General features: G+C 43.4%; 1 protein-coding gene across 1 annotated transcript in view; it reads right to left on the reverse strand.

Annotated features, from left to right (window-relative positions):
• SGK3 (serum/glucocorticoid regulated kinase family member 3) overlaps positions 1-15,418 on the reverse strand; it is a 62,523-nt gene extending 47,105 nt beyond the window's left edge. The window contains exon 1 of the mRNA XM_087751983.1: positions 14,767-15,418. The gene's annotated coding sequence lies outside the window, so the exon portion shown is untranslated. The remainder of the gene's footprint in view (positions 1-14,766) is intronic.
• Between the last annotated feature and the right edge of the window lie 7,784 nt (positions 15,419-23,202).

Below are 23,202 nucleotides of genomic sequence, written 5' to 3' on the forward strand. Positions count from 1 at the left end.
CATATGAAAATGTTCCTGCACACAAATCCAAGCTACTCTGTTTTCCTTCTATAAGGCATGAGATCAAGAATAAGTCTTATTCCAACTACAGTCTTCTCCAACAATGCTGTACAAATTAAAGTAATTTTGGTAGATGACAGTGCAATTTTAAGCTTGCATAAGAACACAAAAGAGCAAAATGCCAAAGTTTTCTAATTACGTGGCAATCTTCGTGTCAACCCGATTCATTAAATGTTTTTATAAACCTTCGAATTAAGCAAAGAAAAACTTCTGTTCTAGAAAGAAGATAAAGAGTTCTGTACAGCCGTGAGAACTCAAGATGCCATACATCTCAAGAACTGAAGCACTTGATAAATACATTGTTACTGCACTGGGAGGAAAATATGGGAGCTGTGAAGAATCTGTACAATGTTCAGGAAACCACCAATAATCAACCTCGGCTCAGATGCGATTACAACAGTGATGAGGATATCCAGACTGGAATATGCACCACGCTAATGGAAGTTAATAGGAGCGGTGTTGGAGGAAGGTGCTAATATCTCCCACTCTTGGATTAACTGATGAAAATTTAACTTCACTCTGAAGTAGGTAGCATGTAAGTGCTCCAAAATCTCTCCGTGCCGCACTAGCTCTGCTTCCCCTCAGGTCTGGGATGAGTCACTAGCAGGTTTCTACACCAAACTGCTTCTGATTCAAATGTACCTTTCATTTATATAAAAAGTGTTCCGGTAACAGCCCTTCAAAATACCCACTTTAGAAATGACGTTTCATCGTTCACCTTTATATAACTGCGGTTCTCCCGGGCCTACGCTGATCATTTTTTTCTTTTGTTTGCCACCAATTTATGCCTACCCGCACGCAGTCGTTAGCACACCAGAACGGCAGGGAACGCCTGCGCTGCTGGCATGGTCACCTCCCCTAGGGAGCCTGGGGTGTCCAGCCAAGGGCCCCTCACCGCGTACCTCCATTAAAATAAAGTCCGGGTAATTACGGATATTTTCATTCCTTCACCCATCTGCCTCCACTGATTGATTCAGAAGTGTCTTCAAAATCAGAAAATACAAGCACTGTTTATTTCTCACTCTTACAAGAACGGTGCCTAATTTTGAGAAGGGAAATGCAGAAGTACTGAGGACAAAAACATTTTTTTATGTAATGCTGTTGAAGTCAGAGCAAGCAAGATGGCTGTTTATACTGCTGATTCCTGGCTCCAGCATTCCTACATGCATAATTGCTCAATAAAGCTTTTCATAATCATTTTATTGCATTCATTGTGAACTTGCACAGTTAAACTAGTACCTCATTTTAAAATCTGGTTTATGGGAAGAATGTCTCAAGTCGTACAAACCAGAGCAGCTTAGCGCTTTTTTGGGATAATGGAATAACAGTAGAGTTTCTGTCAACTAACAAAAGGACCAGCAGTCGAGGGAGACAAAAAGAGAACAAATAAAACATTAAGCTAACACCAAAAAGACATTTTGGACGTTTCACATAAATGCAAACTTGAAAGCATTAATATGCCTACCATGGTCGGCAGGTATAGAGTCAAACTATACCCGTGCAGATGCTAGAATTGTGGGAGTATGAAAACAGGAAGATGGTGGGATTAGTTATTTCATTTACATGGGATTATATGAAGTTTTGTTTTATTGCATGTCTAGGAAAGTTGAGAGCAGAGCCCATGACTTCCTGTAAAGGGGAGAGGAAAACATGCAGAACCCCCATTCCTTTACTTTATAACAAAAAAGAAAAATTATATGGAGATTTTCTTTTGTAAGGCAAAAAAAAAAATAATCTATATATACACAAGCATATGGGGGGCGCAAATTTACTAGAAAGGAAAGTAAATCGGATACTAACAAAAAGTTATTTCAGAGAATATTTGTCAGTTATCTTCTGAACACATAAATCGTGGAATTTGTCTTACATTTTAAAAGTTTTCAAATATTGCTAGATAATCTGCCTAGACCTGAAAAATTAAGCATCCAATTTACTGAAGAGGCTTAAAAGAAAAAGAGGTCTGACACTGGTCAGTGGTTAATTCTGTCATATATTGGCACAGAATGTATCACAAATTTGGAAGGAAGTCAGATTAAAGAAACAAACAAAATCCCAGATATTGGCTAAGGAGAATAAATAAACAAACCAAGGTCTGAATCCAAATAAATAGATTAAGTAGTATTTTCTTTGCCAGTAGCAGCATTTTCTTGGCCAAGACTGTTCAGACTCCAATGAACAATAAAATTAAGACCTGCTACATTGTAAAACGTGAAAACAGCAATAAAAACGTGCCTGCAACACAGACTCAAAGAGTCAACCAAAGCACAAGGAAAGTTTTTGCAGTAGAACAAGGAAGAGATCTTGAGTCTTCCAACCTCCCAGCACATCTTATTCATTATCCCACAGTGGAGGAAGATTACTTGCAAAGGACAGCCTTTTTACTCAGTTAGGAAAAAACAGTCTACTTCTTACCTTCTTCTAAAAGCACCCCAGCCCTAATTCTCTAGCGCCACGTAACTTTGATTGCTCATCTGTGTAGAGCACCAGCAGAACCCCAGGTTACATACAAATGTTTGGAAGACCACTTGCCAACCCCAGGGTGATCGGAGCTCCCTAGAGTATCTGGCTCCATGTGTCAATATGCTCAGTGAATTAGTTTGCTAAAACTAATCTCTAATTAGGCACAGGATAGGACGGGCTGCAAATAAATTAACACCAAAATCACAGTAAGTCTTATTGGGCTGGAGATGCTAAAGCACGTGGGAGAAAAGGAGACGACAGCCTAAAAAAGCATTTTGTGGTCAGAACAAACTGGCAGGGCTTTGCCTACTTAATTATTACATTAAACCCTAAACAGTGTTTTATTTTGGGCACCTCCTTCATCAGCACAGATAAAAGCTTGCAGGCAGTTGCACACAAAAAAAAGTAATATCAAATAGCAGGCAATGAAAAAAATATCTTCCCATTTTTGTTGGAGCATCTTTCTCATTTACCTTCACTGGGAGGATAATGTCTGTCTACCATGTTACACCCTGCCTCTCCACCTCAAGAGGTGCAGGACTTTGCTCAGAACCCCTCTCTTCCCGCTCTCTCCACACTCAAACGCCGCTGTCACCCACTCTGTTCAGGACCCTTTTCACGCTGCAGCTGTCTTATCTCACCAGCTAGGAATAAAAGCCAGAGCAGAGTTCTTTGGAAAAGAGGTCATTTTTATTAATTTTGTGCAAGACATCCAGCATAATGCGGACTTGATGCAGCTTTGAGTGCCTAGTGGCTGCCATTTGCGCTAACAGGCCTAATCAGTTTAAACAACAACGAAGGCATTAAAAAAAATCTAGCAGCACCAGGGTTATTTGTTTCATATCTTAAATCTATATATCAAACAGCTAGTGACTTGGAAATAAAGCAGAAAAGCCTGAAATGGTAATCTAACAACACGTGGTATCTTGATAGCCACATGGTATAAGGAGCAAAGGCCCATGAATGGACATGAAGCTTTACTGTTGTTTAGACTCACACTTCTTTTATTTCAAAATTAGCAATTTTTGTAATTAAAAAATGGAGAAAATACAGAAGGCAGCAGATCCTTTAGATTTGTTTCCAGACAAATGGAGAGCAACCAGTTCAGACTAAACCTCATGAAATGGAAGGAGAGGGAGCTCATAAATGTAACGAAGACAAACGCAAACACACTCAGGTAGAGAGGAGACCTCACAAGAGACACTACTAAGAGGAGAGGCAACAAAGCAGCAGCAGTTCCTCCAATAAACAATACAGTAGGATCATCTGTGCTTGTGCCTTGTAAAAATACACAGCAGAAGTTGTAGCACAAGATTTATTTGTCAAGACAGACATAGAATGTGAAAACACAGTCTAATTGCTAGCAAGAAGTATAAAATCTACATAAGTACATAGGTATGAGAATCAGCATGGTTAAGATAGAATTATAATTTAAAAAACTGGCTAGCAACAAAAAAAATTCCTTATTATCAATATGATTATAGCTTAAAAGCAAGAAAAACCTTGCTGCCCCAGTCAACACAGAGAAAAACTGATGAGAGATGACATCCAGAAGGCTATCATGTTTAGGACATCAGTCTTCACTAAGAGGGTCAAATGCAAGCAGTGATTAGCATAAACAGCAGCAACGACAGGTAAGATTTCAGAGGAAGGAGGAAGAGAGAGAGAATGTGAATGAAACTGCGTGCACGTGTGCACGATGGAAAAAAACAAATAAGCCAACAAAACAAAGCAACAAAAAGCAACAGGTAAGAATATTAGAGACCCAATGAGTCAGTTTAACTTCAAATTCCTGGAGAAAACAATCCAGAACAAATTAATTAGCAGCACTTGTAAAATAATCTTAACTAGTAGCCAAAAGAGATTTGTTAAATCACATTGCTAACTTCCTTTGACAGGCCTTCCAGATAGGTAGGAGAGAAACAGCAGATGTCACATCTTTCCTTTAGTAAGGCTTTGAAACTGCCTCGAGACATTTTAACAATCAGACTACAGATGCCGGAAGAGTAAATATTAGTTCAGGATGCGAGAAACAAAGGTTAAATATATCATCGTCAGGATAGAGTAGTGATCTGGAAGGACGGAGTGAAATGTAGCAGGTTATGTACAAGCTACCACCCACTGGCAGGAAACATCAAATATAGAAATACAGGATGGGAAACAACAAGGCAGCAGCCTACAGCGGGTCACAAGAGAAAAATATCATGCTGTTGTAAGGCAGACAAACGTTCCTAAAAGGTATAAAAGTTTTGAAAAGTGTCGGAGTGCAAAGCCTGAGCATAATCTGCTGAACCCAAAAAAATCCTTCTACTTTACTCCGTTCATGTCTGAATACCTAGGAATGATGTGGACCCACCAGAGAGGGTAGAGGCAACAGTAATGAGAATGCAAAGTAGTCTAGAAAATGTGACTTATGGGGAGGTGGGATGGACGAGCTAGTTGTTAATGGAGGGGAAAAAAGAAACACTTAAGGGATAGCTGTTACATTGGAAGACTACTACAAAGAGAAGGGAATTGTCTCTTCAGCCAGCTACGGAAAGGACAAGTCCTAATGAGCTTAAAATGAGCACAGGAAAGGTTCAGGTTAAACACTGGAGGAAGGGAGACATGAACATCAAAAAAAATAATGGCAGGGTAGTGGAGCACTGGAGGAGATTCCACCAGGGAATAGCTTTAAAAAGTGAGGTGAACACTTCTTCACAAAAGACAGATTGCACTTTTGGGGTAGAGACGGTTAAATGACCTCTTGAGACTGAGAACTTATGGCTGGGAGCAATGTTCTAGGAAAGAGATGGTGGCAAACAAGAAGTGAGGGGAAGGAAGAGTGGTTTGAAAGCACAGAGAGGAGAAGCACCGAGGGAAGTCAAGTGACAGGCAGAAAACTGAGAGAAAGAAAGATCAAAAACGAGACTGCCACTTGCAGGGAGAGCCATTTCAGAGGTGTGTGACACTTTCATGAGCAACTACTTAGGAGGTTGCACCTGAAGTCAAGAGAAAAGGCAGCCTCCAGGCGCTTGCATGTGCCCTTGCTGTAGTTTTTGTTCCATGTCTACCTTAGCAAGTAACGCCGTGCAAGAAAAGCACATCCACAGAGAGGAAAACAGTTGATGTTGAGGATGTGGCATCCACACTACCCATGTTGGCATGGTAGGATTTGTATGTTTTGCTTCAAGCCAGCTCTAGCCTGGTCCTGTGGGCAGGACACCCATTCGTGGTCGGTAGGTGTTAAAAGCGCTCCTGCAGAAGATCTTCCAGTCTCACTTCATCTGAAAGGAAACCCACTCGTGTTCCCCAAGATCACCCGGCAAAGCGAACCAAAATGTCGTGAGGGACGTACTTCAAAAGCAGGCTCCTGAACTGAACGAATACGGTAACACAGACTCACCCTAAGCCAAACCAGAGGAATCCAGGGACCAACAGTGGCATCCATACGGCAGAGAGCAAAGCAGGACAGGTCAACCATAGCAGACCAGAACAACACTGCTTGCCTCAACTGTTAGACAGATCTAAATACTTTGCAGCAACAAGCATGACTGGAGTGACAGCGTTCAGTGTCTAGGCACCAGGTACTGACTGTTCCGAGACAGCATATTGACCATTTTAACTGACATCTGATGTGACATATGGATGTCTTGGGTAGGCCTGTAAACAAACTGTAACAAACCATCACAATGTTTTCATTTAACAACTGCATTTGCTTTAAAATAACATTGCTGATAATCTGTCTTTTGTTTTTCTTTCTTTCTTTTCTTTAAGTGAGGACCTATGTCTAGGGACTTTCTGACTCATAAATTAAAATAGCAGAACCAAAACAAAAGGCCAAGCACCCAAGCCATCAATCTTTTCCAGCTGTCGCGTCATAAAGCAGTAACCAAGACAAAGAACATTCCAGTCCTCATTGCCAGTTCCTAATTTCTTATCAACATATATTCATTTCATGGTGCAACTTTCTTTTCCTAAAGAAGGGTCAAACTGTGCACAAGGCTGTGTGTGCGTGGCTCTTTAGACTCTGAGCTGCAAGGCCATCCTTTGTTCCTTATGAGGCCCTTGCTCTGTAGCTTCCAAAATATTCAGCACCTTTGGCTTCCTTGTCAAGGACTGTTTTGTTTCTTACTCTGGGCACATCACACATCCAGCATGGTTCCCTGAATAATTATCTGGGCTTTGACTGGGTGGTTGATCATAAAATTTCTTTCAGGTCACTTCAAGTGATGCTCCTATGTAAAAGAGCAAACTGATTTTTGCACACAGTGACAAGTTTACAGTTTCATTTCTGAGTAAAACCCTGCAAATGTTATGACATTCCTCCTGCCACCTCTATTTTAATTCTTTATAAACAAACACACATGAAACACAGAGGAAAAAAAACCACAAACAACCTCAACTAATATCAACAAATACAATTAAAATGTTTGCACAGAAATTCTAGATACCTTTTAATACATGAGAGAAGCTACAGAATTCTGGTTTTATTCCCAGATAATTAAACAACAGGAAAAATGGCTGAGGGCATCAAACATAAGAATATCTTAATGGAGGACCCTAGCCAGCTCGTGTTGCAGAGCTATGTTTGCAAGACAGGCATTATTTACACATTCTGGTGAAGTACTCCACAAGTTTAACATTTTAAGGCGGTTTATGAATTTCTAATAGCCTTTGTGAATTCACATAAAATGTGCTTAAACACCCAGATGCTATGACCAAAACCAAATGAATCATAAATTTGAAGTTCGTCTGAATCGGCGAGGTTAAGTCAAGCTTCTAGTTTAAATTTACATGGCCTTGGATGTGTAAATTAACATCCAAGCAGCAAAACTTACTTTTAATTGGCTTGGATGGTAGAGGAACTCTTTCCTTTTCAGTCTGCCTTCTGATTTTAATTGGGTAGAAAACTACTGTAAATATTTTCTTCTTTCTCACCCCTTCTTCCCAAGGTTTTTTATAAACAAGTGAGGTATTGTTTAGCTGCTATGCAGTATACCCCACACACCCCAAACCAAAACAGAGAAAAAGTATGCGTTCAGATTGCTACAGAGCACTCAGGGTTTTACAGATTTTTTTGATCACACACTGCAGAACAATTTTGCATACCTCCAAAAAAATGGACTACTGCAAGTAATAGCATCTTTTTAGCTTTGCTTTTCACTATCTCCATAAGGAGAGAAAAGTAGTCTTGGAAACTTCGGCAAGTGGACCTAGAAAGATTTGCTCAGCGGTCTCCGAGTCTCTGGTCAACAGCTCTGTGCTGTTCAAAGCCCAAGTACAAGTGCATCACTGTTCTCTCATTTAAATGTAGAATAATTCTAGGATTCATGGCAATGCCAGCTTAAACTTCGCTCTAAAGAAACCCTTTGTTTTGAAATAAATCAGTGCCTGGTTGTAGATAATTCTATAAAGAATCCTATTCATCCACCACATAACGTATTAGTTAACATGAAAAGAGCACCAAAGAGGCAGCCAACCTCCAAAAAATTCTGAAGAAAAGTGAAGTTAAGCCAATCTATCTGGCATATGCCTTTGGAGTTACATATAATGTGTGTGGACACATACACAAGATGTAAAACCTCATTGGAAACAGCACAGTTTGTTCTTGGGACAAACTCTTTACACTAAGACAGTTGAAAATTTCAGAACACATTGCTCTGGCAAGAGAGCGTGGCCAATGTAATTGCTCAGGTTTTCTGTCACTGCTGCAAGTCTCCCGTGGTTTTTAAGGGACACTACCGAGGGACAGTTTTGTGGTCCCCTGGCAGAGAAACCCTGTACGTTTTCAGTCACAGAAGGATGGCAGAAAAGAGACCCAACAATTCCAAAGACAACAGATATTCTTTTACCAAGGGCTGATTTGGGAGGGACGGGGGTGAAATTTAGATGGTTTAATATTAAAATGCTGCTTAAGTATTTCCATGACAGTCTGAAAATCCAGAACCCCTTGTAAGAGCAATTGATCACGCTAAATTACTTATTTACAAGAAATTTACCATGAGTACCAGGAGATTAGATTAATACTATCAGATGTATTACTTAAATAAAACACTTGAATGAAACAAGAGGGCCTAGTATTTGGGGGAAAAAAAAATCAGGAAGCAAATTGGATTCTAGGCTATCAGCACCTACTATGACTCTAGCTAGCCCCCTCCTGTTTCACGTCTTACCTCTCATAAAACATTGGTATATACTCTTTAATGCTACATGCTCTTTTTACTTACCTTTTATGACAACATAGCTTTTTTCTTTTCTTTTTTTTTTTCTATAATATAATCAAGATGTACCATTACTAGTGCAGCAAGGAAGCAGAAGTCTCCTAGTTCTTGGTTGCACTTGCCTTCAGGAGTTTGACAGTCTGGGTACGTTTTTGCCAGGTAGCTTTTATTTCTGAACTGTTCTAAGTTTTCTCTGTTCCGTAGTTTTTGGTAGCATTCCAAACTCGTATACTTAATGCATCTTGCTTTTGCAAGGTATGGTTAAATCTCATCCAAACGGAGTACAAAAGTTATTTTTTTCTTTAACTACCTCTTATCCCTATTCCATGCTCTTCACAACATCAAAGCAAAACACATACCATAAATGGGAAATTCCACAGCACTTAAGTAAAAGCAATAATTTTCTGAATGCTCAGTCCTTACTTATTTACTAAACTTAGTACGAAACATATTTTAGGGCTTGATAGTGATCCCAGTTCATAAATAACTAACACTAAGATGCCAAAAAAAAAAGTCTAAACCTCAACTATCATAATCTAAATACACGGTTGTTCTGTCAGAGTCCTGCGGACTGAGTACATTCACATTTAAATACATATGTCCGACATTCCTGCACTTAAGCAGGAAGGACACAGGGCACAGAAGAGGTCAGAAGACAGACCGTCAAGGGCTGCAGCACATGCTCTAGTCGCAGGTGACCAGACTCGCTTAGCCTTGAGAAGAGGAGGCTTCACGGGGACCTAACGGCAGCCTCCCAATGCCTTAGAGAAGGTTACGGAGAAGACAGAAAGACAGACTCTTTGCTTGCGATGCATTGCATGAGAAGGGAAATCATTATAAGGATAATTGACCACCAGGACAAGTTGCCCAGAGGGGCTGCGGAGCCTGTGTCTTTGGAGGTTTTCAAAACCCAGCTAGACAAAGCCCTGAGCAACCCAGTCTGAACTCAGGGTTAACCCTGTTTCGAGGAGGAGGTTGCACTGAACACCTCCCAAGGTTCCTTCTAACCTGAATAACTGCATGATTTAAGACCTTTAGCCCTAAGCAGCACTTACCTCTTCAGTGTATCTTCCTAGCTGAATCCAGAAATGTCACTGTAATGCAATGCAACATCACAGGACAATAATCCTCACAAGTCCCCCAAACACAATATCTCATTAAAATATCAATCTGAGCAAAGATTAATGGTGCAAAGCCCTCAAATAGCCATCAAGATAGTTTGTGAAAAATAAGAACTGTGTTTCCAACCAGTCCCTTATTTTAACAGGAAACAGAAAAGTTATGAGACCTCAAAAACTGACCCACAGTTTGCATATATTTAGATATCAGATTTTGTATCCTCTCTTAATTAGATGAATATAAATACTTGGGAGTGACTTCAATTCCACAGTTGTTCAATAAACACTCACATATGAGGTATAACTCCATGGGATGCTGCGAATCTCTTTTGATGCACCTGATACGTTAGCATTGAGTTCAGAACCAGAGGCAAAGCTTTCCGTGGTCTGATGTCTGTTCCAAAATATTTTGCAATTAACAGTACAATGAAAAAGTTTTAAATAGTTCTGTTTTGTCAGTTCTTTCACAACAGTGAACAAGAGATGGAGAAGGACTGTTGAAGGAAAACTGACTGCAAGAACAAGAAGAGACGGCAGCAGCAAAGCAGCATGCTGGTGCCTCGGAAGCAGCTGGAAATGGTCGGTCTTGCTTCTCAGCGGAGGCAAAGGATCAGAAGTTGGCACCCCTTTGGTTTAACTCCAAGAGAAATGTAATGGTCTGTAAAGTTGCACAACTTCTGCAGTGGCAGTATTTTGCAACAGTATTTGGCAAGGCACTTAGCACTAGCAGCTTGCCAGTCGCCCGCTGAGTTTCAAACGACTGCCAAAAAATAAGATGTGATATCTCTTCGAATAAAGGAGCTTTCAAGTAAATTTAGACACCAATCTTCCTTATCCACACACCCCCCCCAACCAGGTGCTTTCCTGCTCTAGAACGAAGAAACACTGTAGTAGCAAAGCAAAGCTTTTCAAATCTGAGGGAATGAGGAATTTCCCTCTCATCGTCAGATGAAGCTTGCAGGGTGTCTGAAAGAACCACGGTAAAAGATCATGTGAAGGTACAACCTTACTTCTTCCTTTGCTAAAGGCTAGGGAAGACGACTCTCAACACAGAGCCGGGTGAGGGGACGGAGTTACAGGTCAGGTCACAGACACCCCAACCTGCGGATTGGATCGGTTATGACAAGAACGGAGCACCTGCATCATAGAGAACTGCCAGGCTGGCACCTACCGCCACACAGATACACCGCGCGGAGAGGCGGCCCAGGATGGAGATTTCTGCACTGGAAATGGGGTCTTCTGGTAGGAAATACTGAACACTCTCCCTACTTCAACTTCAGGGCTTAAACTCCTAAGCCAGGACTACAAACAGCTATCACCATCTAGTCCAGGGCTCAGAGCCCATTCTTCTCCTGGGCCCAGTTTTCTCCTAGAGCAACTAGCCAAGGGTTACTCCCTTCTTGAAACATGGAGGATGTCGTGGAAATGCCTACCTCTGATAACAGTCTCACCATCAGTGACCAAGCACTAGATCCCAGCCCTCCTCCCAGGGGAACACACAAACTGCTGCAACAGAGTCCGGTTCCTGCTGGTGTTCCCTCATGTCAGCCTCGGGCAACCTGCGGCATCTTCCACGAGATGGCCCAGGTTAAACACAAGGAGAGAAGCCTGCCCTCCCGCTCACTTCAGCCTCTGCAACAGCTGCGGAGGTGGGGGAAGATGTGGGCTTGAACCCCTTGGGCGCGGGGACCAGGAGCCCAGGTTTCAACTACTAGAACGGTGTCTACTCTTTAGACAAGTCCCATCACCACCAGCTCTCAGGGAAAGGTGGTCACTGGTTCCTCTTCTGGAGATGTTTTAAAAAGAAAACCCATACAACTGCATTTCGAGACACAACCAACCCTATCAGCGTCTGTGTTTACAGTGTGCTTGCCAGGTGTCCTAGTTCCTTGATCTCCTAAGGGCTTTGATGCTCAACTACAGCAGCTCTAGATAAGGCGCTTAAAAACTTTCTGCTTCAAGAGGGAGATCCAATACATTTAAGATGCTTTCAGAGTCAGGCAGACACCATGTTAGGTGGTTTGGAAGACTCGGGGAGATAAATTCTGTTTGAGAATTAGGAATGCAAGCAGGAACCTGATTAACACATTTTAAAATGTTCTTACAGTATGCTGAAGCCCTTCAGTTCTGCTCTGGAAAGCATAAGTGTTTGCTTTGCAGGTTATTTTAGCATATGGATACTACTTAAACTAGAACAAAATGAATCCTTCAATATAAACACTTAAAGTGATAACTTCAAATAAAAACAACATATTGCTTTACTACAGCTCAGTCTATATAAATAGATAATTACTTATGCCAGTTTCTAGTTCCTTGGTCTACAGAAAAAAATAATTCATAGCAGTATAAGTCTTCGGTGACTTATAAGCATCCAAAAATGAAGTCACTAAAACAACCAACAGTGACTTTCCTTTTGGGAAGTGCCCAGTCCTTAAAAATAACATTTTTCTAAATGACAAATTAGACAGCCCAAAAAAAATATTCATTTACAACTACAAATATGTGTAATCTGATCTCGATTTACGTGCCGAAATGCAGGGCATTTGTGTATAAAATAGCTTGTAGCTGTGGGACAAAAATGCCCTAGCACTTGTATGCAAATTATAAAACCAAAACCATCTGGAAAATGATCTGGGATATAGGCAGGATAACCCAGGAGAGAGCTGATGTGTGGATGTGGCTGAAGGATCACAGCTTATTAGATGCTTATCCTGTATGGATGGGATGGAAAATAAGATTTGACATACCCTCTTACATAGTGATGATTAACATGAACCTGCAATTAGCACGCATGGTATTATAAAATGACAGATGATTTCCATCATAAATCCTAGATCCCAGGGGATACAAGAGTTGCTTTGCATCTATTTTTATTTGCTAATACCTATGACATTTGATTTAATATACTTTATTTTTGGCTCTCAGCATACCCTGTTGAAATATCTTGTTGCAGGGTCAAGTCAGCTTTGGAGGCTTGCAGCTACTCCAGCTAGCTGGGCTGAAACAATTCTGCATATTAAAAACCAGCAATCACTATTTTAAACATACGCCATTACAGTCAAATTATCCACCTACTTGTGGATTGACTTTAAACAAGTCAAAAAATGAACAGACTAGTAATTTTAAAGTGCCCACATCTTAAAACTTGAACTACTAGCTCCCTGAAATACATATTTTATAAGCAGAGTGGGCTAGGAACCGCCCAACTAATGTTCCCTGTAGGTCCTTTGAACCTCTGTTCAATGAGACTTGAACATCCAGCTTTGTCAGGCTTCTTAGAAAGCTGCCTGTCCTTAGAGAATGAAAATGCAGAGAGCAGTAATAAAAAGCAGCAACTCCTATCAGTTGTTCATTATCAGAATGAAGATCCCCTCAGTACAACATAACCATTGAATTACAAGTCTTGCAGTACTCTGGATGCAGTCCATGTATACACCAGTCCGCATAACTCTCCTTCCCCTCAGGAAATGTTTAATCCTCTTTTAAGATAACAATAGATACTGAATTTATTAGATTAGCATGAAAGAAATTAAATGCAAGGGCTGTCAGCATCTGTTTTGAGTATCCAATATAAATTTCAATGCTTTTTCAATGTTCAGAGCACGTAACAAAGAGGCTGTAGCACTTACTAGAGAGAAATACAGCGACTGCGAACTGTTTTTTTGCTGCCAACTAGTACATATTCCTGCTCTTCCTACGCTCCGCAAAAGTAAGGGAAAGGGCATGGCAGAATTCAGACAGAAAAACAGCTCTGCAGGGCCACGTAAGTCTCAGCAAGGGGAAGCCAAGGAGCGCTGACCAATGCTCACGAAAGAACTGAGCCAAAGGCGTCCTGCAAATACAAAGTCACGCAGGTGAATGTTGTGGGATACTCCTTCGAGCACCACTAGTTCTCCCCCTAGTGCAAATCCTCCAAGTTTGCATCAGAATTTTACCCTTCCCGTAAGAGATCTGCCCAGAAAGTACCGATACTTTGCAACTCCCTCTGCGCGCGAGGCGAAAACAATTATTTTAATTTTCTCCCTGCCTCCAACCTTCTCTTGTATTTAAGGTGTTTAAAGGGGTAAAGAGGCAATTCCAGCCCTTGCCTCTCTGGCACAGAGATCGCTAGAAAGAGGCACTGCCCTGCGTTCACTGCTTTTCTTTGGCGAGGCACAAAGCAAAGCGAACCAGGGTCTCCCCATCTATGGGGGCATGGGGAAAGGGCTCTCTGGAAGAGGGATCCAAATGTAAATGCCAAGCCATCCCTTACCTCAAATGTCTGCTTCCAGCTTAGCATCACCGTCTATATGGAATTAAGTAGTGGAACTGAAACGGAGTTTGGTGGTGTCCATAGTTGCAACCCAGAAATCAAACCCTCCCAAACCCCAGCCAGCCATGCAAAATAAAACATAACACGTAAAACTACACATACACAGAGTAGTGCATCAAAACGTTAGGGCAAGAGTACTAGCAGGAGCAAGTAACACTGCTGAAGAAGGGCGAGAATAAAAAAAAGGCGAGAGGAGAAGGTGGAATGCAGAATGACTCTGCAACTTCTTTCCAAACACAGTATCTGAAACTACACCAGCTGGGGGAAAAAAAAAAAAAAAAAAAAAAAAAGCAGAAGTTTCTCCATGTTTGCGTGGAGCACTTTGCCCCCAGTCCGTAACCGGATCCCTACAACTGGAGCCGTTCGCCCACGCGGGTCCGCGTTTTCCTGCGTGACCAGCTCCAGCCCCCCCCGCAGAGGGCCACAGGGCACACGCTCCGCCGAAGCGCCGGGGGAGGTAAGAAAAGCGCGCACCCATCGTCGGGCTGCAACAAAAGGGAGGCAAACCGGACCCGCCGGGCAAAGCCCCCCCCCCGGCGCCGGCCGGCCCCTCTTTAAAACGCCCGCCCGCCGGCCGTCTGCAAGCGGCCACCGGCGGCGGGACCCCGCGTACCTGCCTGCCTCCCTCCCGCCGGCCGGGGCGGGCCGGGGGTGTCCGTCCGTCTGTCCGTCCGCCCGCCCGCCCGCCCGCTCGAGCTGGCCTCTTCCTCCTGCCGCCTTCCCTGCCGCGTCAGCCGCGCTCCTCCCGCCGCCGCCCCGGGCCGACGGGCTCCCGCCCGCGGGGGCTCCCCCCGCCCCGCCGCGCCGCGCCGCGGGCACCGGGCGGCCACGCACGACCGCCGGGGCAGGCGGGGCCGCTGTCGCTGTCGTCGCTGTCGCAGCCGCCGACCAGCGCCCCCCCGGGCGGCGGAGAGCGGGGTCAGGCGGGGACTCGAGGCCGGCGCCGGCCCCCGGCCCGCTCCGCCCCGGCCCCCGGCGGCCTGCCCCCGGCCTGCCCCCGGCCCGCTCCCGCCGGGGGCCCCGGTGCTGCGGCTGCCCGAGGGACCGGCACCGGCAGAGCTGCGCCCGCTGCCTGCGGAGCCTGCGGCTGCCGGCAAACACTGGGAGAGGGGATTCAAGGCCGGATGACCGGGATCCTCCGGCCTCCGGTTAAACCGGCGGATGACCCCGGGCGACGCGGTCTCCCCCGCATCCAGCAGAAACCGGGCAGCACCCGCTGCACCTCGGGAGCGGGTGTCGAGGGGTGGTGGTGCTGCGAGCCCCGCGGAGGCACCCGACGAGCGGCTCCCGAGCGGCTCCCAAGCACGCACAGTCTGCGTAACCCTGGGTCGCCCCATCATCCGCAGCACCGTCACGGCCTGGCACAGAAAGCGAAGACGGATTTTCGACGCCAGTGTTTCGTTCGTCTGCCCAGAAAAAATGAATTAATCGGGCTGGATGGGGGAAAGAGACATTGGAGACGTTATCTAGGGTGCAGAAGCATCCTTCCCCGTCTGTCTTCCAGGCGTTATTCTGCCTTTTTTCTTCAATAGTCACTTTCAGTGCTCATTTCTCATGGCAGGATGTGGTAAAAATAGAGTTATCAGTCCGTCTCAGGCAACATTTGTTGTCTCTTTTCTGGCTGCTGCTTTGGTGCTTCCTGCCACGCTTGCTTCTCCACAGGATGCGGCACGGAAAAACCCACCCCACTCTTAATTTGCACAATCCTGCCTCGAAACACTTCTGTGGATCAGATTCATGGTTCTGAGTACGGCCAGCTGAGGTTCCCATGGAGGCTTCACAAATCACGGAACATTTCAGGAAGGCCTCAGAGACGGGACGCGAGATGAAGGAGGTTGTTCCAAGCACAGAAGGGGCACAGGTGAAATTTTTGAGTGGCAAAAAGAGGAAGGCAAGAGACTACTGAGAAAGGCAGCAGCTCTTGCATCCTGAGATGTAAGGAAGAAAACAGAGACTATAGTATGTGCAAAAGTGAATCCTAGACAAAGAGCTCAATCTGATGGTCTGGTATAGTTAATCTGATGTCCTAGCATATCTTAAAAGAATGATCACTACCTTACAGTGTCCCTGCAGTGCAGTTTGGATAGTTCCTTCCTTCCCCTCTTCTAATTAAGCAAAGGAGTGAGATGAACAGTACAGGAAAAAGCCACATCTTTGAGGAAAGATAGGAATAAGCAGTTCTTGCCATCAGTGGACAAGGGAAGAGCTACAGATGTCATCTATCTGGACTTCTGTAAGGCCTTTGAGACAGTCCCCCACAATATCCTTCTCTCTAAATTAGAAGGATATGGATTCAATGGGTGGACTGCTCGGTGGATGAGGAATTGGTTGGATGGTTGCATCCAGAGGGTAGTGGTCAATGGCTCGATGTCCAGATGGAGATCGGTGACAAGTGGTGTCCCTCTGTACTGGGACCAGTACTGTTTAATGTCTTCATCAATGACATAGACAGTGGGATCAAGTGCACCGTCAGCAAGTTTGCAGATGACACCAAGGTGAGTGGTGCAGTTGACACACCTGAGGGACAGGATGCCATCCAGAGGGGCCTGGACAGGCTTGAGAAGTGGGCCTGTGCGTACATCATGAGGTTCAACAAGGACAAGTGCAAGGTCCTGCACCCGGGTCGGGGCAACCCCTGGTATCAATACAGGCTGGGGGGTGAAGAGATTGAGAGCAGCCCTGCGGAGAAGGACTCAGGGGTATTGGTGGATGAAAAACTGGACATGAGCTGGCAATGTGCTCTTGCAGCCCAGAAAGCCAACCATATCCTGGGCTGCATCAAAAGCAGCGTGGCCAGCAGGTCGAGGGAGCTGAGACCCCACCTGGAGTACTGCGTCCAGCTCTGGGGTCCTCAGCGCAGGAAGGACATGGACCTGTTGGAGCAGGTCCAGAGGAGGGCCACAAAAATGATCAGAGGGCTGGAACACCTCTCCGATGAGGAGAGGCTGAGAGAGTTGGGGTTGTTCGGCCTGGAGAAGAGAAGGCTCTTGGGGGAGACTTCATTGCAGCCTTTCAGTACTTAAAGGAGGCCTATAAGAAAGATGGGGACAGACTTTTTAGCAGTGCCAGTAGCGATAGGACAAGGAGTAATGGATTTAAACTAAAAGAGGGTAGATTCAGACTAGATACAAGGAAGAGATTTTTTACGATGAGGGTGGTGAAACACTGGAACAGGTTGCCCAGAGAGGTGGTAGAAGCCCCATCCCTGGAAACATTCAAGGTCAGGTTGGACAGGGCTCTGAGCCAGCGCTCCTGTATCAGGACAAAACCAAAAACAGAACAAAAAATGTTCTTTTCCCCTCCCCAAAAAGGAAAGGGTTGTTTAACTGTAGAGTAGCCTATAACCTGATGTATCATCACAACATTCTTGTACTTCTTAAATACTGGATAAAGTACCTAGTTTCATTGGTGCTCATCCCATACTGGCACCAGGATTTCTACTTCCAAAGCTCTAACACGGTATTCTCATATAGTTTGTTCCCTGTCTGAAATTAAAAATTGTAAAAAGCATCCATTTTAAGTGAAACCCACCTTGATTATCTAGCAATAATATGCAACTCTTTCTAGAATTTTCCTGCCACTTAAAAAGAGCACAGAGCTAGTAGGAAGAAAAAGGACAGCCATAAACGGCAGCTTGTATCAGTTGCGGAGGCTGAACCACTGGAAGTCTCTTCTGGTCCTTTTTTTGTGTGTGTGTAAAAACACTACGAATCTTTCTTTGACCCGATAGAATCCATTTTTCCTGCTTTACATGCAGTTTGACCCAAACTAAGTGGCTTGAGAAAGACATGGTCCTCCTGCAAGTGATGGGTTGGCTTGCTGACAGCCTGGGAAAGTTTCCAGTCTAGACCACAATCTGCAGACACAGCCCTGGCCCCACCATGACATTGCTGTGGTGGCGGAGCCCCTGGGCGACTGCAGATTCACACTCTTTCCAAGTTCAGTTCTCTGTACCAGAGACTCTTCTGTGCCTACTCAAGCTATCGCACTCCTGTACGGCCACAGCACAAGACCTAAATATCAGTGAGAATCTTAACTGCACCCCCCCCCCTTCAATATAAGCAAATTTCACCTACGATGAAATCCTCTTAAAAAAAAAAAAGGAATGAGAAAGAAAATTACTTGCTGTTACAGTCAGCCTTTTATTTTCTTCCATCGTAATTGCCCTGTAAGAACAGCGTGTTTTCCTCTTGCTCTGGTATTCTGCTGCGAGGACGTAAGTACACACTCAAGGTCCCTAATGCTACATCATCCATAATAGGAAGCACTAAACCTAGAAAATCTTTAAAAGGTTCGTCTCAGTCCTGCTGCTGAACAAACAAAGCTGATAGATGTGCCTCATTTGTTCCTTCATCTGTTTGCTCCATCGTTTGTTTTCTTTTCTTACACATATCCTTGCAGACAGGTTGATCTGTTTAACTACACACAGGCCAATGTCTGAATAGCTCACCTAGAAGCACCAGCAACACAGAAAGAGAAAATGGGGAAAAAACAGATGATGATGACATACTGCTTCTAAAGCATAACAAAACTCGGGTCAACACCAGCACTGGTGCACGGACTGAGGTCAGAGTAAACCCTCTCTGCAGTAACTGAGTAGTTGTGGCGATGATGTGTTTTGCATTTTATTGTGAGAGACCACACAAAGGAGGAAAGATCTTTTGCGAGGTCACCTTTTGCCTTCTTGCTATACCTTCTGTCATTCTCTTTGTCGCTTCACCCGTTTGCACGTTTCCACCTTTCTTCCCTTTGCACTTCTTTCCCCATAGCAACTCTGCCTGCATACATCCTACTTCTGCCTCCTCCCACATCGAGAAGCTGCGTAATAGTGCAGGCAGACCTTTAGAAGGGAAAATTGCAAAGACAAAGTGTCATTAACTGATGTAGACTGGTAGCGAGCTTTCTAGCACTACAGGCTATGAGCCTAAGTAGGGAGAAAAGAAATACAGACTAAGGACAAGTGGAATAAAAGAAGTTAAGAAAGTTTTAGAGAGCAGAAAGTTATACAAGGTGATCTTTCACCTAGGATTGTCTGTTCAGCAGACCTGACGGTACACGCTCAGGCTAGTTAGATCCCCCACAACCACATACTAGCAAGGAAATAAATCAATGATTACGTATTATGAGAAAGGCTTGTTGTGACATGGCATTCATCTGCCACTAAATCCATGTTCATGAAGAGGTTCCTATCTTCAGGCACACAAATTTCCATTTTTACAGAGCAAGTTCCTGAAGGAATGATAAATTTGTCTTTAGGGGGCTAGCTAGCTATTCATATTTCTGAGAAACATAGAGCTTTACAAGGTATAGGTATTGAATTTACTTTCCTCCAGTAAGGTAGTATAATACTTACATGTTTTATTGAACGTTTGAAACATGGACTACAGCAATTAAGATGAAAGCTCAACACAAATGTTAAATAAAACGAAGCTTGAGTGCTTTATTGAGCTCATGGAACATGGTTGCCAAATCACATCTGGGGATCCCTATTGAACTCCTATTGTGCCTTCAAGGAAAAATCATCTTCTCCAAAGCGTTGCCATTGGACTTCCCTATCAACACCCAAATCAGAGCAGGTAGAGAAGAGTGGAGGTCACCATTCTCATAGCCACCATTTTAAGTTGGTTTTGCTTGGTTATATTCCCTACACTGTTGGATGCTTTGAGTTTCATACTTTAGTTTGTACTCATCAGTGTCATGAGAAAATCTAGATCAGATTTTGCAGAATTGGAGCCCACCATAGATGGATATTCAGGTGAGGTGCCCACCTCCAAAGTGCAGAGACATGTTTCCAAGTCTTAGTTGTTACTAAATAGTGGTCATTAGCAGTCTAATCCTGAGACAAGTTGAATACGGGTGAACTGAGTAGGAAGAAGATATTGCCAAGTTTGTGGGTGGTATTTCAGGACATGTAAGCAGTGTTACTTAGCCCCTAACTAGGAGCAGCTTTCAACGCAGTAAGTACAGTTCTTTTGCTGAAACAGTGAGAGGAAAGCAATTAAGCACAGGATCCTTTGTCTAGGTAGCTAGTAAACACACTTAATTTTCTCTCCCTCCTTCCAAAAAGTAAATTTGTCATTCTTTTATCATATCCTCTTACTCAACTGCTGTGGCGTATTATGCTACTGTTAAACATTTAAGTATGTTCTCTGTAAAGTTCAAGGTTAATTAGACCAGAAGGTTCACTGCCCTTCAGCTTTTGTTACTGGCTACACTGTAAGGTTCATCCATTCACACCACAAGCCTGTTTAACTTTTGCATATAAAGCAGAGCCCATTTTTTGCATTTAGGATCCGTGCTGCTATGTACTATTTGTCATATGAAACACCAGTCACGTTGGCTACAGCATCTGACAGTCAACCGCTGCAAGCAGAATTAACTGAAATAACAGAAGACAGTATATTCTTTACATCTGTAATAAACTTCTTTAAAAATAATAAAACCATTTATCTTTAATATATTAAACAACAATTCTCAAACATCCAGCCAAGAATTAGAAGCTATTTCTCTACAAAAAGGCGCAAGAAAAAAAGGCATGTATTACAAGGGTGCTACACAATAATTGTATCTCGATACCTCCAAACAGAAGACCAAAGGATACAGCAAAGAAAACATGAGAGGATGCATAGTCATCTTACTCACTGCAATATGTAATAATTAAGCAGATGATAAATTAGAGGCCCTAAGTAAAACCCTAAGTCTACTTTTGCTTCTTAAGATAGTTTTATAAAAGGGGATTGGGATTAAATCTTAGTGGTATAGGAAAAAAACACGTCACGTGGCATAATGAAGTCTTCGGGAAGTTGAAATTGAATTAACTTGTAAAAGTTTCAGTGTAAGAAAACATCCCGCTTAGAAAATAAATTTATTTAATGAAGTGGTTTTTTTGTTTCTTCTCTCTTTTCATTTTCATTCCAGCTGTGGTGGCCGGTTTGGGGAACACGAAAGTCCCTGCCTCAGATGTTTCCCATGAGTTATCAGGAAGTACCAAAGATGAGGCAACAGCTTTCCCCAAAATAAAATCTCAAAACCTACCACAAACTCGTGGAGGTGTTCTTATTTATCTTAATATAGGAGTTGGGGTGTAAAGTCTTCAAAAGAAGAGAATAAGCCTTTTGAGTGGTCAAGAGTAGAAGGCTGTAAGGAAGCTGAATTACCCATTTCTAAGTCAAGTGGAGGTGTTAATAAAGTTTATATATGTGAAGTCTTTTTTATATATGCGTAAATCGGAAGTGTTGTTGCTTAATGCTCACTCTTCATTAACACAGGCACTCTTTTCAGCCCTGCTGATAGTGAGACTACAACCTAAAAATAAATGTTTTGTTTTCCTTCAGTTTTGTTGTTCTGCTTTCTCATCTTTACTGTCTTCTGTTTTATGAACTTTTCTGCACTGTAATGCAGTATAGATGAAACTGGATTAAGGAAGCCGATGAAATCTCTTCTGAAGGGTAAACTGGGAAAGACCTGAAATTACTCATCTTTTTTTAATAAGCTTGCACACAGAAATAAGCATAGTGAAATACAATGGGCGTACAACGAAAGGATAACTGAACTGGGCAAGTGAAGGAGAGACATCCACGTTACTAAGCCCTGGGGTCTGTCGCGTGCTGTAACTCCATTCTACAAGCATCTATTTTTTAGTCAACTCTTGCAGAGCTCCAGCAGGAAGAATAGAGCGAGTGTCCCAGGTGTGCTAACCAACTGGTACATGGATCTGCTCTCAGTAGAGCATGTTTCAAACACCGGTAGCTATCTGCATCTGAGGTAGCTTCTTTGCTGGTGGGAACTGCTGGAAGTTTACAAGAAATCCTTTTGCACACATGATAGGAGATAGCTGCTCACAAAAGGTCTATTTGGGAAGTGTCTGGAGTCGTAGGAAGCGACTGAGGCACAATATTTAAAGTAGGGATTAGATAAACCTAAACCAATGTTAAACCAGTGGTAAAAATGCCATGTTCTCCACTTCAGAATATTTTCAGATCGTATCTGTTCCTGAAGAGTTGTCTGGGGAAACTACCCACTGTCTCTCCTACACCTAGACTTGAAAGGCAAAGTTTTGGGCGCAGTTATGTATCCCCTAGTTTCTTCTCCATCTTATTCAGAAACTGTAGTAAAAATACCTGCCCGAGGCCTTCTTCCAGGGTCTGGTATTGTGCAACAAGGAAGGGGGATTGCTGGGACTCCCTTTCTGCGGAGCTGGGGTTTCCCACCCTGCCAGAGGCTGCTTATGTTGCCTCCCCATACCAGAGGTCCACATTGCATCTCTTTCTCCCTCCACTACCCCATCGATTCACTGAATCTCTTTAGTCCCCCAATACTTTAATTCATTTTTCCTTCATGGAAGGAAACACGTCAGAGAGCCAGTGAAGTGCTTTGGAAGAGCTGAGTTGGGAATAACGCTCTTGGGAGGGGTAATGGCTTCAGTCAAATGTTCTTTGATCTGTAGGTTATTATAAAACCAGCTGAAACTCTCAGCTCTGCTAACCCACATACAAGAAGGTAAGCTCTCAGTCTCTTTTTCTCGAATTCTCATTTTGCTTTTTTCTAGTTTTCAACATAGTCAGCATGTTTTTGTTTGCCTTCCCGAAGAACATTCCCCCAAATTTCACAGTTCACCTTGAGCGCTGGGCTGGCTGCTTATGGTGTAAACAGGAGGTGAACAAAACTTAACTATCAGATGGGTGGACTTAGCAGTTAGACACAAACAGAAAGATAGGAAAAGGCTGGGAGTAGAGCGGATTGTTTATCATGAAGCAATATAATCTCTGAGATATTTTTTCTCGTGTATCTTCTAATTTTGTATCATCTTTCTGTACTGATATCTTGACTCTTACTTCCAATCTGCGTGTGATACCAGCCTCAGTTACCTAGCTCTTGCGTGCTTAGATGAGGACATCCACTCTTTCTCTCACGTCTTTTTTCTAGACCATGATTATTTTTTGTTCATCTAGCTTGGACTTTTCCCTGTTGGTTCACATACTTCTTGAAATGAGGTACCAACACACACTGCGCTTGCTGCAAGTTGCCATGTTGATCATTTTGTCTTACC

This window comes from Nipponia nippon, unplaced genomic scaffold (assembly GCF_047370975.1).
Source record: "Nipponia nippon isolate SJK-2023a ecotype South Korea unplaced genomic scaffold, ASM4737097v1 scaffold_1, whole genome shotgun sequence".
Lineage (NCBI taxonomy): Eukaryota > Metazoa > Chordata > Aves > Pelecaniformes > Threskiornithidae > Nipponia > Nipponia nippon.